Genomic DNA, 19,577 nt, shown 5'->3' on the forward strand with positions numbered 1-19,577 from the left:
CGCGTTTGGGGACTGGGGCTCTCTCTCTCCACCTCGCTGCTGCGCCTGTGTGTGTGTGGGACTGAGCTCGAGCTAGCTCGATTAAAGGCTCTTTGCTTTTGCATCAGACTCGGCTCCCTGGTGGTCTTTGGGGATCACGAAATCTGGGCATAACACTCCCACCTCAGTTCATATGGTCTAATCTACATTCCCAATGTGATGGTATTAGGAGGTGGGGCCTCACAAACAAGACTAGTGCTTTTATAAAAGAGATCCTACAGAGGTTTCTCCCTGCGTCTTCCAAGAGAGGACACAGGAACCAAGAAGCCTGTACCATGATTCTGGATTTCTCAAGCCTCCAGAACCATGAAAAATAAATTTCTGTTGTTCATAAGCTACCTAGTCTGTGGTATTTTTTTTTATATAAGCCCAAATAGACTCGGTTCCTGAATTCTTCCCTGAACATTATTAACTTTTTTTCTGAAATGTCAATTCTGCCTAAAAAGCCAGTTAAAATTAATTTTATGTTCCTTATTCACTTCTGTCTGCTGTTTCTATATGAATTTCATTTTCATCTAAATTTTTTCTTTTGTTTGTACTCTCTTATTTTAAATGTCTTAAGAATATGGGAAAAAATGTGTTTAAAGTATTACAAATGTCTCCTTTTTCCCCCATGGGCCCCTCCCCAGCCACTCCCACCCCCCAGGACAAGACCCCACTGCCCCATTGTTCAAGTCCATTGCATGCATATAAGTCCTTTGGTTAATCTCTTCCCCGCCCCCTCACCCTCCCCTAACTTCTCTCTGAGGTTTGATAGTCTATTCAGTGTTTCTCTGTCTCTGGATCTATTTTTGTTCATCAGTTTATGTTGTTCATTATATTCCACAAATGAGTGAGATCATGTGATATTTATCTTTCTCCAGCTGGCTTATTTTGGTTAGCATAATGCTCTCCAGGTCCATCCATGCTGCCGCAAATGGTAAAAGTTCCTTTTTTTTTTTTTTTTTTTTTTTTTTTTACAGCAGTGGAGTATTCCCTTGCATAGATGACCACAATTTTCTAATCCACTCATCTGCTGATGGGCACTTAGGCTGTTTCCAAATCTTAGCTATGGTGAATTGTGCTGCTATGAACATAGGGGTGCATATATCCTTTCTGATTGGTGTTTCTGATTTCTTGAGGAAAATATTTTTTTTAAAAATTCTGTTTTCTTCTTTAATTGCTTTCAAATATAGGTTTTCCTTCCAAGTGCTTAAGGTGTTACTCATCTTCTCTAACTCTGCAAATAGATTTCATAGATCATTCTTCTTTAGGTGTTTTACTACTAGAAGAAATTTAACAAAGCCTGGAATTTTCTAGCAATTAAATTTAGCTTCTCTCACCATACAGAAGATTTTTCCCTTTAGGTAATGGAAGGTCAGATATTCCTTTCATAAGCTAATGAAAGATGTAGTCACTCACTGATACACGGAAATATTTGCAACGTTTAGGTTTAAAACATCATTTTGTTCATAGTTCTCTTTGATGTCGTTGCACAATTCCTTGACCCTAATGGTACCCAGAAGATAAAACATGGAAGGAAGTGGTCAGAGATTCCGAGCAGAACATAAAGAGCAAAATGTGATCGCTAGGAAGAAAATATTCTCATGAGATGTCATTTTACCCATGTCGGGGGAGCCCATGCCCTGACCCCTGCAGCATGATCTTAACACAGGAGCGAACAGGAGGTGCAACTTGAAAGACGTCTAAAGGAAAATGTAATTCAACAAGTATTTCAACATCTGAAGATTTTGGAGCGTTGTTTAACCATTACATGACTCAGAGTAAAATTGTTAGTTAATAGGCATATTATCTATAATAATAAAATCATAATATGCTAATTGTTCCGGACAGCCAAATGACCTTCTGGACATCTTTCCCAATGAAGGCCTTCTGGCGGGGGCAAGGCAGAGGTGGTTAGGGGTGATCAGGTAGGCAGGCAGGCAAGCAGTTAGGGGAGATCAGGCAGGCAGGCAGACTGGTTAGGAGTGATCAGGCAGACAGGCAGGTGAGCAGTTAGGAGCCAGAGGTCCCGGATTGTGAGCGGGATGTCTGATCAAGCCTAAATTGGCAGTTGGACATCCCCCAAGGGGTCCCAGATTGTGAGAGGATGCAGGCCAAGATGAGGCCAACCCCCACAACCTCCGCCCGCCGCCCCCGTGCAACAATCTTGTGCACCGGACCCCTAGCAGGAATAAAGAAGTAGTAAAATAGTTATACTTTTCTGTTTTCTAAGTGCTAACTATGTACCAGGCTTTGGTTTCAGAACTTTTCATATATTAATTCATTTGATCCTCAGAACAAATTTATGAAGACGTTGTTGCTGTTATGCAGTTGTTATTCCCATTATAAACATGAGTGAGCACATACTGACCAAACTCAGTTAGAGCCAGTAAGCTGCAAAGCCTGGACTGAAACCCAGCCAGCACTCACAGTCTTTACTGTGGTCCTCTACAGAGGAGGGGCTAAGTCACAGTACAGTGAGCATCAATCAGGGCTGTCATAAAGGAGATACATACACAAAGTGAGCTAGATAACATGTAGGCCCTTGGCATCTTTATGAATCTAAAAATTTGGAGCCCTGCTATCAAAATATTAGAAAAAAGAAAGTTTACTAGTAAATAGGTCTCTTACCCATAACACTTCTCAAGACAAATCCTAGACAAAGGTGGAATACAATTCTTCTTCTTTGCACATTTAATACCAGAAAGGCTTGAAATAAAGACCAGGAGCTCAGTCGTACCACAGTCCTTGTATCCCAAGGGATGGTTCCAAGTGACTCCTGAACAGCAGAGGACAGGGGCCCATATTCCAACAAAGAGGTTAGAATTGGTCAGCCTAGTGCTTGGACCTTGGAGACATACTATCTCAAAAAACCCATTGCCCCTTCTTCCTTCTAGAACTCTGGGAAAGATTACTCTTGAGAGCATGATGTCCCCTCAGGCACAGCTGTAGGAGTGTCTAATGAGTCTCAACAATTACTCTAACTACGGCTTGAATGAACATGGGAGACATGTTTCAAGAGACTTTATAACCTGGTGCATAAGTCACAGTTTTCTCTATCCTATGAGCCTTCCTGCTGCCTAGAGGAGGAAAGTCATCTTCCGGCTCCATCCAGGACAGCTGTGGCCACCCCTTCTGCTCCATGGTCAGAAAACCTGGGGCTCCCCTTCTAAACCATCCAAGCCTTATCTCTTCTGCCTCAGGGACAGAGGACTCCTGCTCCACACCCGGCCTCCAAAAAGGAACTATAACAGGTGTTGGAACAGCTGGCTGTAAACTTCCCATTTGCGAGAGAGGAGTGAAGGCCACAGGGCCAGGGCCCTTGGTGAGAGCATCTGAGCTACTCCCTAGGTAGGGCCTGTGGACATCAGAGAACAGATTTCTATGACAGTGACATCAAAGGATAGGTAGCCAGCAACTGCACTACATATATCGTCCCCCTTGGACCCTTACAACACCTCCAAGAGGTGAGTAGAATTGTTTTGTCTTCTTTTATAATAAGATGAACAAATTGGTGAATTGAATTGCCTGAAGTCACACAGAGAAGGACTGGCAAAACTAAGACTCACTCTTTGACTCCAGAACCAAAGGTCTCAAGAAAGACTAAGAGAGAGAGAAACAGAGAGAGAAGAACCCTTCTCATCTGAAAATGGTTATTTTGGGGCCTCATCATAAAAACACGATGAGGAAGGAGTAGTTTGTTTGTTTTTACCTTTTTGTTTTATCATTTTATTGATTATTGTTTATATTTACCAGCACTGTGTTGTTCCGTGTTTAAAGCTCCCTGCCACCATTTAATTTTTAACATTTTATTGTCCTTTTGAATTCTGCAACCAGCAGACATCTGCACAGCACAACATTTCTAACAACGTTTTGCTTGTTTCATCTTATCCAATAATGTAGAAGTTTAAAATTTTGTACCATATTTTTTGTCTCAAAATACTTTTAACTCTATTTATTAATAATTTTCTAACTCAATCTTTCTCTTGGATCCCCTTTTGTTTCAAAAAAGCAAGACATAGGAAGGGGTAGTTTTGATTTGGGTTCTTCAGTCCTGAGCTCTCCGCCTCCTGAAGGAATGGTGTGTGTGTGTGTGTGTGTGTGTGTGTGTGTGTGTGTGTGTGTGTGTGTATTTCTGTTACATATGATGCCAAGGGGAAGTATTTGGCCTCTTTGTCCCTGAAAACCTATCCTCAGCACTGTCACACTCAGAGCACGAATACTTTCCAGGAAAAAGTGTTTCAGTGGCTCACCACTACCTCGAATTTTGGTTCATTCCAGTGAACTCAGGGCTCTCACTCTGTCTCTGGCATTCATGCTGATGCTTCTCCTGACTCCTCTCCCTGTAGGCATATGGTCCTTCCACCTCTCTCCTCAGTCTTTCAGAAGAAATCACCTCTCCCATGATGACACTGAAGAACATGAAGTCCCTGCGATCAGAAACTTCTCTTCTCAGTTTCCCTGTGTGTTTAGTTCTCATATTGATTATACCAACCACTTCTTATCTGGTGCAGCTTTTTCTTACATCCATTATCTCTCTTTTTAATCAACTTACGATCATCATTGCACTAGATTGTCATTCAAATGTTGACTTACTCATCAGTCATTTTATATTGCCAAAATATCTAAGTTTGTATTAAACAAACGGTTGCATATTTCTATTACCAAAAGTTTGTACTTCAATTTACATAAACTATCCTAATTTTCAGTATGTAAGGAATCCAGTCCATACTAAAAATTCCCCACAGTTTAACCACAAACTTATTTTCTAGGCTGATTTCCCACTGTGCGTGTCTTCTCCAATATTCTTTGTTAAGTTTTGTTGTCATTTCACATTTTTCTTTTGTTTATTGGCTGAACCCTTTTCCTCTACTGACTTGCCTATTCTAACCTTTTGCCCATTACTTCCTACTGCATTTTTGGTCTCCTTCTTTTTTAAAAATATATTTTATTAATATTTTATAGAGAGAAAGGGAGAGAGATAGAGAGTTAGAAACATCGACGAGAGAGAAACATCAATCAGCTGCCTCCTGCACACTCCCCACTGGGGATGTGCCCGCAACCAAGGTACATTCCCTTGACCAGAATCAAACCTGGGACCCTTGAGGCCGCAGGCCGACGCTCTATCCACTGAGCCAAACCGGATAGGGCTTTGGTCCCCTTCTTATCAGTGTGTGAGACTCATATGTATTCTGAATACTAGTGCTTAGTTGATTATGTGTATAGCAGACATCTCTTTCCAGGCCAAGATTTATCGTTCCCCTTTCTTTATAGTGTCTTTTTCATATAAATGTTTTCAATTTCACTTAAAGTAGTCAATGTGTGAGAATTTTTTCTTATATTTTGTGTGCTTTGTGCTGGTTTAAGAAATTAATTACATTTCTTGTATCATAAACATATTGTCCTCTAAAATTATTTCAGTGTAATTGAGATATAATTGACATATAACATTGTATAAGTGTGAGGAGAACAATGTCTTGATTTGATATGCTTACATCTTCCTCTACATTTTTTGAAGTTTTGCTTTTCACAATTGATCCTTTAAGGATTATTTTTCATATATAGGTATCCCATTGTTCCAACACTCTTTACTTCATGGTCAGTCCCTCCTTGCCCTGCCCATTTCTAAACCAAGCCATGTCATATGCCCTCTGCTAATAAATGCTTGATCTGGGTCTGACTCTATCATCTGTTAATAGGTCTATTTTTCATTCCCTACATCAGCACTACTCCACTGTTTGAATTTCCATAGCAAATCATCTTGAATCCTAATGGGACCATTACTCCCTCCTTATTCTAACCTTTCTAAGCTCTTTATGGCTCCTCATTCTTCTGCATGCTAAATTTCATGTTTAAAAGAAACCAGTAAGATTTTGATTGAGATTGCATCCAATTCATAGATTAATTGGAAGAGAACTGACAATGTTACCACATTGAGTCTTGCCATTAACATTGCTTATTTATTTTTTTAGGTATTCTTTTATATATTTTTTTGTCCTTCAGTAAAATTTTGTAATTTTTGAAACCAGTTGGACCTCTTTTGTTACAATGATTTCTAAATTCCTTAGTATTTTCTATTGCTGTTGTGAGGAGTCTTTATAAAAATTGTATTTTCTGATTTATTATTATTTAAGTATATGAACAGTGTTGATTGTTTCTAATATTGGTCTATATGAAACAAACTTGCTGATATCTCTAGAGATTCCCTTGGGAATTCTCTTCCCCCCACCAATCTATTCTTCCACCCTATTCCCTACTAAGCTCCCACACACACACCAACATCTGTCAGCCTGCTCTCTATCTATGAGTCTTTTATTATTTTGCTTGTTAGTTTATTTTCTTGATTAGATTCCACATATGAGTGAAATCATATGACACTTGTCTTTCTTGGGAATTATTGACTTATATAGAGATTATTTTGGGTTTTCTTTGTGGACAATCATATTTTCTGTGAATTTTGTTCTTTTGTATTTACCTTTCCAATTCTAACATAGAAAAATAACCTAGTGTTATTTTACAAATAGGGTAGGACTTGTATGTTTTACACAGAGGACTCAAATTAGCTCACTACTTCATGTAGATCTGTGGGCACATCTCTTGTACCGAAGAGAAATTACAAGCCACACCCCTGCGTTTAGGGCCTTGTTAATAGTTGGGAACCTCAAGGGGTCATAACACAATCAGCTCTGGCTTGCTGAGCATTCTTTTTGTTTCTCATACCTACGTATTCACATTTCTTTCTTTCAGATTTGTTTATATGTGTATTTCATTATTTTTTAAATTTATTTATAATTTCTATGTACTTTACTTGGAATGGGCTCTGTCCACATCAGCTTACTTTGCCATATTGCCAAGAATCACAGCCCTAAAAACCTTATACTTGCACACCAAAGGAATTACCATGCTCTCTAGCCCTTTAGCTTTATTGAACCCTCTCAACCCTAAGATATTATGATTCTGTGCAAAGATAAGAAAAGACATTTCAGGAAATAATTCCAAATTCTTTTCGGTTCAGAGATAGACAATCTGGAAATTTTAGGTTCATTATATTTGGGGAAAATATACTTAGATCCGTAACCCCTGTGTCTAGCACATAACTCACACATGTTGAGAATAATGTTCTAATTAATTATTGAGAAGAGTTCTTTTTGGAAAAATTAGTGAATTATTCAGGATACCCTGGGGAAAGGATATTAAATAGTACAATATAAAGTAATAAATGCTAAAGTTAAGAAATACATCTCAAACTGTATAATTGTTTAAACAGAATGAAAGGGTATGTCCCTCCTATGCAACAGTCCCAGTGGGTATCTTTGGTGGTGGGTGGCTCTGGTATGTAGAGAACTGGAGGCACAAGCTCATTTCACCATGTGACTCCACCATCCCATTCAGCGCCTTGGCCATTTTATCTAGCGTGCACAAGGGGAAAACAAGTATGGAGGAAGCCCAGAAATGGAACACATGGATGAACTGGCAGTTGAAAACTCAGTCACATGGCCACACCTCAGTGCAAGGGAGCCTGGGAAATCTAGTTTACTTGTGCATCCCGGAAGAAGAGAACAACATGGGTTTGGATAAGTAGCTAGTAGGCTCTGCCATAGTTAGTATGCCTCAGAGTACAAGTGGATCAAAGAGGAGGGGATCTATAATTAATAAGCTAAGGAAACATGACAGTATTTCAGGTAGAAAATGATGACTATCTAAGCTAAAGCTCTGAGACAGTAGCTAGAAAAGCTAAATTATGTTACAATTCTTTTAAATAATCAACAAGATCAGATGTAAAAGTGAGGGATAAACTGTGTGTGTGTGCCTGAGAGCATCCCGCATGTGGGGAACCAAAGAAATAAACCCTGATTTAACTCTAGAAATATTAAGGGCAAACTTATTGGTTCATAAAATGAACAATGTTTCACAATGAACTCTCTGGGGGTGGTTAAACACACACACACTCACACACACACACACACACACACACACACACACACACAAAGTATGGTTCCACGCCTGAAAAACAGCCTGCAAACTACTTAGGTTGGATGTGCAAAGTAGAGAGTTTGGACAGACATGATGGCAGAATAACTGAAGGTAAAAATATGGGAGAGAGACATCAAAGAGACAGATACAGATCTGAGAGTTTACTGTGCTGTCCATGAAGTGACTGTAGAATTGGATGAGTCACCATAAGAAATAAAAAAGAAAAGAGAAGACCAAAGAGAAAAGCTTTGCAATGATCTATATTAGAGTTTTACAAAAAGGTAAAACTTATCAAAGGAGGTGGTGAAAGTCTTATTTGAAAATGGGAATCTTGGGGAGGAAATTCACTAGGCTTGTTTTTCCTAGATCGTAACACTGTGGTCCTTGTGATTTATAATCTGTCAGTGTGAGTGCAGATACCTTTCACTCCTTGGGCCTGGGATCACTATGACTTTGGTCACTGGAGCAATTCCTAATTTCCAGGCTGGTTCTTGTACTAACACACCTTTTGCATTGGTGTATTTAGCCAAAGACTCCAAAAGGCTGCCATTTTCATATCATATTTAATAAAATTGCCATGTGATTCTGGCTTCTCTATTAAGTTAGAAGGTCCCTGAGAGCAGAGACTGTCTTACAGGTTGAATAAATAGATTAATAGATTGCATTTTCACATATTTTGTACATTTCCATAAGCCTACAAAGTATCTAGTTCATGCAATATGAGAATCAAGTACTTGTTAATTGATTAAATACTATATGGTTGGGTAGTGGCACTGGGATGGGGAAGGTTGGGCAATTCTGATTCAAAAATTGCTCACTTCTTAGACATGAGTGTAGTGTCCAGGCCTAACTGTCGATTAGTCCAAATGAGCAAAAATGATATTTTCCCAAAATGCTGGCTTTCTATGAATTTAGTAAACTCAGTTGCAGAGATGACTTATCATTGAGACAAAACTGGTGGATAAGGAAAATCATTATACGCAGTAACTTCACTAATAATTCTGGATTTCTCTCCCCAATCTTAATAAAAGAATAATGAGGGAAGATAATCAATCCTCTACCCTGGATTTTATCCTCCTGGGAGTTAGCAGTCAGCAGGGACAGGAAGATTTCTTCTTCATCCTCTTCCTGCTCATTTTCCCCATCACACTGATTTGAAACTGGGTCATCATCTTGGCTGTTTGCTCTGACATTCGCCTTCACCACCCCATATATTTTCTCCTTGCTAACCTCTTCTTCGTTGCCATCTTCTTCTCTGCTGTAACCATCCCAAAGATGCTAGCCTACCATCTCTTGAACACCAAAACCATCTCCTTTGGGGGATGCCTGACACAGATGTATTTCATGATTGATTTGGGTAACACAGATAGCTATATCCTGGCTGCAATGGCATATGATCGTGCTGTGGCCATCAGCCGGCCACTTCATTACACAAAGATTATGAGCTCACGAACTTGTGTCCTGCTAGTTGTTGGGTCTTGGGTGGTTGGAAACACTAATGCCCTCCCCCATACTCTGCTCACAGCTGGCCTGTCCTTCTGTGGCAACCAGGAAGTGGGCAACTTCTACTGTGACATTACCCCTTTGCTCAAGCTGTCCTGCTTTGACATCCACTTTAACGTGAAGATGATGCACCTCGGGGTTGGTGTTTTCTCTGTGCCATTGCTATGTATCATCATCTCCTATGTTCCAGTCTTTTCCACAGTCTTACATTTTCCATCCACCAAGGGTGTGTGCAAAGCCTTCTCCACCTGTGGTTCCCACCTCACAGTTGTTTCTTTGTATTATGGGACGGTCATGGGCATGTATTTCCGCCCTCTGACTAGCTTCAGTCTAAAGGATGCTGTGATAACTGTGATGTACATGGCAGTGACTCCAATGTTAAATCCTTTCATCTACAGTCTGAGAAATCGGGACTTGAAGGCTGCCCTGGGGAAACTCGTCAGCAAGAGAATCTCCATGTAACCAATGTGAGGTCATGTTGGAGACTGTAGTCACCAATTAAAATGCATGTGGCAACCCATCCCCAATGTCCTCACTCTTCAAGAAGCAACCTTTGCCCTTCCAGCTGAAAATTATTCTTCTCCAATATTTGTAACAATTTATGATTCCTCTTATTGACATTGTCGCTTTGAACACACTATTATCCTTTGGCAGAGTTGCAGCACAGGAATATTGGGTTCAGTTCTAGCTACTGTCTTGTCTCTCGGAGTAAAGTGTAAAAGGCATGAAGCTCAGCTTCCACATCCACATTTAGTAACATCTGCCTGCCACTCTCACAGGATGTGAGTATAGTGATCATTCTTTATTTGAAGGATATAAACCATTCATCAAATGGCCAAATTTTATTGCACTATTATGTTTATCCATCTCCGCTCGGCTTACCACCATCTGAGAGCAGGTCTTAACACATCAATCTACCTTTCAAAATCTTGGTCATAGAAACTATATCCAATAATTCTCGGTGGAAAGTGGGATGAACAAATGAAAAATATCAGCCTCTGAAATGTAATGTGCCAATGATCAGGCATAATCATCCTAGAATGTTACTCACCCATCCAAGAAATCCTTAAATACACTGACCTGTGGAAGCAGTCTTGTTCTTGCTGTATTGTAAAGCAAACTAGGCTGTTTCTAAAGAGCAGACGACTCTCCCTCAAATGACACTCATCAATAGTAATTGCATTCTAAACTAATAAATATTCTAATTCAATTCATATAATGAATTGTTAATTTAATTACTTATAAAATTAAGTAAAGCTACACTGAAAAATAATCGGGGTGCCAAATAAGTGAAGTATTGAGGATTAAGTGGCCTTGCTTTTCCAGAATGGCCCAGCAAAGATGAACTTTTATTCTGGATGGCCAGCCCTGGTTATGTAGGTGATAGTCCCCAAACAGAGGTAATTAACCCAGCAGGTCACTAAGTAACCACTAATAAATTCCACTACCTATAATTTGATTCTTTTCATGAGAAAATTTTTTCTCAAAATATGAATAAGATATAAATGATTGTCCTTAAATATCACATTCCCAAACGAGACAACATTTTGAAGAGGTAGGCTGACATGTCTTAGAACAGTGTGCAATTTGTTTTAGTATCTACTATTTTAAACTGCCAGTAAAAATAAAAAATTATCTCTTATAGCTAATTCACAATGCCAAGAATTGTCCATGAATGTTAGAAGATGGTGTGATTGATCTTTTAATGCTTTTTACGCCTCTAAAATACCAAGGATGTGAACTAGACCAAATATTTTTTTTTAACTAGAAAGAATTTGATTACAAATGCATATGAACCTGTGTGAATGAATGACCAAATTCAAGAGGGGAGAGTTAGAAGAATGCAGCAGAAGCTACAATGTAGTTAGATGTAAGTTATTACTAAAGACCTAACTTTCAGATTGCATGGTGGGCCTAGGGGTATTTGTGACATTATTCAGATAGATGAATAGATAAGTAGACAGATGATAGATGGTAGATAGATACATAGATACATAGATGATAGATACATAGATGATAGATGACAACAGCTCTACATGAAGCAATCATGAGAGTTTGTCTTGAAGTAAGATTGGATAGAGAGAAGTAAGGGAGCAGAAAAGGGTGGTGACATCAGGAGTTTAATTAGGCAGCTCTGAAGAATCTAAAGAGCTCTAAAGAATTGAGAGCAATGTAAACAAATAGTGCACATATAGATAAAGGGCCTGGAAGCCAAGGTAATGTGGAAAGGGAAATAACATGGGGTGGCAATTTGTATGAAAGTTGTAAGGAAGAGGATGTCTTCTAGGTTTTAAGCTTGAGCTGCTGAAAAAAAAAATACAGTTGAGCCTTTAATGAAAATAGGGAACATGGCTCTGATCCTTTTGGGCGTATTTTCAAGAGATATCCAAATGAATAGTAGAATGAGAGGTAAAACAAAGCATGGCTCAGAGTTGATAAGTGGAGTTATAGAAACAGATGAAATCATCCAGGAGTAGGAGAGTCAAGTCTGGGATTCTTGCAGAATGACTAAATGTTTACACAGAATGAGGATCCTAGTGGGGGAGAAAGGCATTTGTACAATCTAGAATTGATATCAGGCTCTCTGTTTGTCTCCTTTTTGTATCAGCCAAAGAGCACAGCAGAGTGTATTTAACAGTAATTTGGAGTGGGCATGCAATTGAACTGTAATATATAGTTATACAGTATAAAACATGTGAACTGAGATATAATATATGCACACACAATACAAAGACATAAATAAGAAAGGAGCTTTATTGTATCTTTCTATTTTTATATGTTTGAAATGTTGTATAATAATAATTCTTTCAAATATTAAATGATAGTCTTTCAGAATAACCAATGAAGTTACTCTTGGACTTTAGGTATTAACCTTGACACTACTAGCTCTCCCTCACCCATAACCATCCAATAAGCCACCAGTTTCCGTGGATAAACTGCCTTTATCATTTCTGTATCTTTCCCTCTCTCTTCTCTTCTCAGAGCTGCAGTCTTCTTTTGGACCCTCAGCACATACACCCGTTTATCAGCCACAGGGTCTCAGCCCAATCTTTCCAAAATGCAAACCTGATCCTATCTCTCTGCTGCTTGAAATCCATCAAGATCACCTTCTCGGCTTCAGAGTTACGTTCTGCCTCCTGCAGGCATATATACTGAAAGAATTGCATCTCCCTGACCAAAGCACTGACTGCCCGGGGCCTTCATTCATTTTGCCCCCATCCCCATGGGTTAGAATTCCCCTATTGTCCCCTTTCTCTTGCTCCCATCTGCACCCAACTCATTTACCTCCACAAATCAGTATGGGCATCGTCTCCTCCAGAAAGTCACCCCTGCCGACCAGAGTGTTGGGGGTTTCATTTCCATACCATGTCTCATGCTCTATAGCAACAGTCCTCCAAGCATGGTCCAGGGCTCCCTCAGGACCCTTCCCAAGGTCCTGCGAGGTCAAAACTATTTTCTGAGTTATAACAAGACATTATTTGCTTTTTTCACTGTGTTCTGTTTGCACCAATGGTGCCAAAGCATCAGTGGGTAAACGGCTAGTGCCTTTTCATGAAGCAAGGCAGTGGCACCCAACCACACTGGTACCCATTGCTTTCTTCACCATCACACACTTGCAGTAAATTTAAAAAGTTTTAAAGCCCAGATTCCCTTAAAAAGCTCCGTGATGAAGCAGTAAGAATTTTTGTTTTTACTAACTTAAGTACCCATCCTTTTAAATATCAATGTCATGAGGAATAGCATCTGTGAGATGGTTTGAATTGAGAGTTAAATAGGCACTTTTTTTTTTAAATACCATCTTACTTAAAGGAAAAACTGACATACTATGGTTATAGAGACTTGGGTATTTGGCAGATATTTATTTAAAATCAATGAAGCACCCTAGCTGGTTTGGCTCAGTGTATAGAGCATCAGCCTGTGGACTGAAGGGTCCTGGGTTTGATTCCGGACAAGGGCACATAACTCGGTTTCAGGGTCATCCCCAGTCCAGGCCCTGGTTGGGGCTCATGAAGGAGGCAACCAATCAATGTGTTTCTCTCACATTGATGTTTCTCTCTGTCTTTCCCTCTCTCTTCTACTCTCCCTAAAAATCAATGGAAAAATATCCTTGGGTGAGGATGAACCAAAAAATAAAATCAAATGAATGAAATGAACCTGCTATTTCAAGGAAAACAACTGACAGTATTTGTTGCCAATAATAAAATTCAAGCACTCAAGAAAATGATTTTTTCATTAATTTTTACTGAATTTATTGGGGTGACATTGGTTAATAAAATTATATATGCTTCAAGTGTACAAATCTATAACACATCATGTGTATATTGTGTTCACCATCCAAAGACAAGTTGCCTTCCATCACCATTTATGCTCCCCTTAACCCTCTTCTGCCTCCCCACCCCCTTTTCCTTTTGTAATCACTATACAGTTTTCTGAGTCTATGAAGTTTTTTGAAAATTAATCCCTTTACGCTTTTCACCCAACCCCTCAACTCCCTGTGTTATGACAGCTGTCAGTCTGTTTTCTGTATCTATGTGTCCCTTTCTATTTGTTTGTTTATTTTATTCGTTTAGTTCCACATATAGATGAAATCATATGGTATTCGTCTTTCTCTGGCTGGCTTGTTTCACTTAGCATAATACTCTCCAGGTCCATCCCTGCTGTCACAAAAGACTTCCTTCTTTTTATGGCCAAGTAGTATTTCATTGTGTAAATGTACCACAGCTTTTTTATCCACTCATCTACTGATGGACAATGAGGTAAAAACAGATTTTATGTTTAAAAATATATAGATAGAAATATCACCTATGTTCTAGGAAAAAAATAGTAAAGATAACTTAATATGCCAAAATTACTAGGTATGTAGCTTTGCTTTATATAAAATTCCCACAACTTTAAATGTAATTCCCATGTAGCAATAAAGTCCATATGTCTGGATTATCTATTACTTGCATGTTGGGTTCCAAGAAACCATATTCACTTCCTAGAGTAGTGATTCTTGCTTTAAATGTGCACTTGTGGAATATTAGTTTTGATGTAAACCTCACCATTTAACATTTAAATTTGAAAGTAGGTTACCATTTTGAACACCACCAAAACATATTGACCCTATATAGGAAGTTGGATCAGCATTAGAAATAAAGATTCAGTTTGCCTTTCCAAATTTGTCATTAGCCTTTCACACTTATGCTCTTGGCTTTGTTTGTGTGCCTCACAGGTGAATTCAAATTCAAGCATAATCCCACTATGGGGTAATGTTAATTAGGCAGTTTCCCCACATCTGAGAACATCAGTGCTAATCTAGCTGTATTATTTTGAGGATTCACAGCTTAAATCCACTATAACATTATGGAATCCATAGCTCAGGGTTGTGAAGAAGGGCTTCAGAGAAGAGTTCTTTGTTGTTACAATAATCTAATTAAGGGACCAATTTGGCAAAATGTGGAGTGGGTCAATCATTAAAATACATAAAGACCAAAAATAAGGCATAAGCCGGAGTGGTACCTCTGGGGCAAGAGTTGCTTTGACCAGGAGGAAAAGTTTGAGTCGGATAAATGTTCTTACCAGAATGATAATGGGAAAGCAGAGTGGAGAAGTACATTTGGTGAAAGGAATAGCCGGTCAGCAGAACGGAGATGAAGCATTTTGTGACCTTGTGGAAAGTGCTGGAATAAAGGGTGTAAGACCAGGGGAGCAGGAGATCCACTGGGAATGGGGCATCCTGAGGCCTTGACCACCTGGCCACAAACCTGGGCTGTTCTGGAGGAGATGGGGAGCTCAGCTGTTTTAGGGAAGACAGGTGATCAGATCTGTAATCTAGAAAGCACACCTTATGCAGCAAGGAGCGTGCTCAGCCAGTGCCCCATGCTTTGCATGAATTTGCTCCTCTCCTTCTCACAGGGACATTGAGGAGTAGGTCCTACTAGTATCGCAGAAGCATAATTGGTATTTGTTTCTATTTTACTAGGTAAGAAGAAATTGTTTTTAACATAACAATGATCATGAACACACATATAAGTGGAATACATACTGACTTAGAATGGCTTCATTGTGTGCCCTTAATCAAATGGAGTGTGCACTTTCCTTGTATCTCTAATGGAGGGAGTTTAAGTTGCTGTGTGTGTGTGTGTGTGTGTGTGTGTGTGTGTGTGTGTTAACCAGGCCCTGATAAACATCTTATACATACACACATCATGTTTCTGTCTTGTTAGAGTTTAAGATAAATCCCCAAACTGGGATTGCTTTCCTTCCGCAGTGGTCATTATCCAGTGCTTGACTAGACTGGCTGCTCTGTCCTTTGAGAGTCACAGAGAGAACGCAGGTCAGAGTGATCAAGTGCATGGGCAGTGACATTTTTAAAAAACTTTTTAAAAAATTGTTGAGAAAGAGAGCAATAGAGAAACACCAATGTGAGAGAAGCATTGGTAGGTTGCCTCATGTACACACCCTGCCTGGGGGATCAAACCCACAACCTAGGTATGTGCCCTGACCAAGAATCAAACCAGTAATCTTCCAGTGCACAGGACGATGCCTGAGCCACTCTATCTGGGTTAGGCGCTAACATTTTGTAACCAAATCATAAGAGTTGGATTGCTTTGCCGTCTTCTATGGAGTCACTAATGACAGCCACACTTAAGAGGAGGGCACACATTCACACCACACGAGGAAGGAGAAGACCATGGGGAGTCACTGAGGAGAGAACCGGTGACCTGAGAGGTCCATGCCTTGCCCAGGATCACAGACGGTCAGAATGCAGAGCCTGAGATAAGCCCAGCTGTGTGTCCTCAAAGTTGGGGTCCTAGGTGCACCCAGGTTTGCTCAGGGGCTATGGAAAAGGCTGTGCTGGTGGAATCGTGTATAGACATGGAGATGGTATGGGGAGAAGGTAAGCATTCGGCAGCCTAGACAAGCATTGGCCAGAATTTGTCTGAAAAGGAGGCCAGATTTGGAACCACAGATGTGCACCTCTGTCCACAGCCCACCCAGGGTGGAGAGAACTGGGCTCCCTTTATACTGAGCTCACATCTAAGCAGTTATGAATCACCCCCTCATTGGATAATTGGGAAGCTGGGGCCCACAGACAGGTAGATGCTGCTCAATGTACATGACATTCAGAGTCCAGAGTTCAGAAATGTTCAGACCTTCTAGGCCAGCTGTGGGCAAACTACGGCCCACGGGCCGGATCTGGCCCGTTCGGCTGTTCTATCCGGCCCGCGGAGCCGAAAGAGCGGAGGGTTCTCTTGCTCTTCCCTCTTCTCCTTTACTTTGAATTTATATTAGTTCACACAAACACTCCATCCATGCTTTTGTTCCAGCCCTCCGGTCCAGTTTAAGAACCCATTGTGGCCCTCGAGTCAAAAAGTTTGCCCACCCCTGTTCTAGGCCGAAGCTAGAGTTGCCCACAGAGTTGGTGTGAAAATTAGAAATCCTGACAGATTAGGAAGCTCCTGCCTGTTCCTCCCTATGTGGGGCCTGTTATGTACTGGGACCTCAGAAGGGAGCACTGGCATGCTTACACACACACACACACACACGCACACGCACACACACACACACACACACAGTGTAGATGTGATGACCTTGGGTGGCATTAAAAGAAAAGCATACACAGAGGAGGTGACAACTGGAAAGCAAAAGAGGTTGGAGGCATGACCTACACAAGACAGTCCTCCTCCTACTTTACAGCTACCCCCACATGAGCCTGAACAGCCCTAAGAAGCACTTGCTGCATAACCCATTGTGCAGGCAGGAGAGAGACGGACCCTGACAAGTACAGTGACTTATCCAGGATCCAGAAGAGGTAAGAATGAGGGGTTGAGTCTGAGCCCAGGTCTGTCTCCTCAAATCTGGGACCCTGGCTGCAACCAGGCCTTCTAAGGTTCTCGTGAGAGGGGTGTGTTGCTGCCACTGTGTACAGATCAGGTATTTCATAGAGAAGAGGGGTCCGCAGACAGCAGCCCACAGGACTATTTGCATAGCTGATGAGGGCACTCAGGGAAGACAATCCCAGGTACTGAGATCACTATCCTTAGAACTTGGCACCCCTGTAACCAGGCACCCACATTTAGCCCCACAGGCAGCTCACTTGCCAAGAGGCATTTGCCAGTGCAAGATGTTCTCTTGCTATGTTCCCAGTGATTGGTGCTCTTGCTTCCGGAGACCCCACAGTGAGAACTTTTCCAGACGGTGCAGACGTTGGTTCAACCCTCGTCCCCGACATTTTTGGCTATTTTCAAAATATGGCCTCAGGTAACATGAGGTGGCCCAGGTCAGACCAGTCCTGGCTAGGCCACCTTTGTGAGCCATCCCTGTGCCGCCCACATACCCCTGGGACAGAAAAAGTTTGCTGGGTCTTGGATAACCTAGCAGTCCTGTCATGGTCACACCCCAGCAGAGGGCAGGCAGATGGAGATCGGCTTCCAGAGGGGTCCCTTATCTATGCCAATGGGAAATCCTAGGTCCTCAGGCTGTCACGCCTTTTCCTCTCCAGTAGAGGTGTCAGCAGATCACACTGTGTGTGTGTGTGTTTGTGTGTGTGTGTGTGTGTGTGTGAGTGTGTCTGGAGTGGAGGGTCACGGGGTTGAGAACCAGCAAAACAGGGCTCTGAGGCTTTCCCCTGGTGACTGGGAACTGTCTTTACAGAGCTCTGCACAGGAGAACAGAGAGGAGCCTACAGATAGGGTCCTCAACGCCATGCCCCTGCAGGAGGCGCAGGTGCCCCATCCATCCTCCAGCGTGCAGCATGGCCGCAGGGTGAGTGTAGGTGCTGGGTTGACCCAGATTCCAGGACCCCTTGTAGTGAAAGAGGCCCTCAGGTTTGAGAAGGCTCCCTGCTACTCCCCAGAGATCTCTCCCAGATTCCAATTTCCACAGGAATCTGGGTTCACATCTACTCCTTCCAACCCACTCTCAATGTCTATCCCTTTTTAGATAAGATGAAAGTCACTGTCCACAAAGTTTTGGGAATATCAGAAGGGAGACTTTATACCTTTTCACTTTATGCTCAGTCACGAGTATTTTTGCATTTTTCTACAGACTTTCCTTTTGTTTTCAATATATATATATTTTTTTATTTCAGAGAGAGGAAAGGAGAGGGAGAAAGATAGAAACATCAATGATGAGAAAGAATCTTTCCTTGGCTGTCTCCTGCACTCCCGCTCCTGGGGATCAGGCCTGCAACCCAAGCATGTGCCCTTCACCGGAATTGAATACAAGACACTTCTGTCTGCAGGCCAATATGCTATCCACTGAGCCAAACCAGCTAGAGCCAGCCTTTCCCTTTCTAATGCCCATCTCCACGTTCCATGTTGTCCTGACAATCCTTACACACCTTCTCCCACTCTTACACATTATCGTGATTAGTGGTGATGCTTTTCCCAAAAGGACATGGGGCTCAAGGTACCAAGTCTGTTGCTTTGCCATTTGCTGCCCCAAGGACCACATTCCCAAATACACTCCCCGTCAGGAGGGGGACCTGTTATCAGGGCTGGCGATCCATCTCTTCACTGCTGTGGCCCCTATGAATGCTCCCAATATCTGGTATTGATATATACAGCCAAAAGTGCAGCATTTCAAGCAGAAATAGAATAATAGCCAGTGGATTTTAGTGACGTTTATAATAGAGTTAATTTGACAGAAAAGTAAGGCTATAAAAGACCTCAATATAATTAAATATTCAATAGGTAGAACTGATATGCTCACCTTTATCTTTTTCCCTCTTATACTCAACTTTTTCAAATGCCCACAAAACATTCACCCTCCCCAAAGAGCATATATAAACCAGAAATTCATCAAATTCTTAAAGCATAAATAATTCAGACAATAATATTTAATCACAATCCAATTTAAAGGAAAACAATTTTTTACCAATAAATCCCAATATTTTTAAAAATCTTTAAGAAACAGTTGGACCAAAGATGGAATCAAAACTAAAAATAAATAATGTCTGTGGGAGGAAGAGGGGAGATAATGAAATCAATACACACTAAAGGATTATCACTAAATCAATGTTCAGAAGAAAATGTATAACCTTAAATAACTATATTAACAAAAAGAAAGAACATTGATTAAAAAATCAAATC

The 19,577-nt window shown here is 40.9% G+C and overlaps 1 pseudogene across 1 annotated transcript; it reads left to right on the plus strand.

Moving 5' to 3' along the window:
• Positions 1-9,030: 9,030 nt before the first annotated feature.
• Positions 9,031-9,960, plus strand: LOC308252568 (olfactory receptor 1A1-like; annotated as a pseudogene). Its single transcript has one exon. The product of its transcript is annotated as an olfactory receptor 1A1-like (transcript).
• Positions 9,961-19,577: the final 9,617 nt, after the last annotated feature.

The sequence above is a fragment of the Plecotus auritus genome (assembly GCF_963455305.1).
Source record: "Plecotus auritus genome assembly, chromosome: 7".
Classification (NCBI taxonomy): Eukaryota; Metazoa; Chordata; class Mammalia; order Chiroptera; family Vespertilionidae; genus Plecotus; species Plecotus auritus.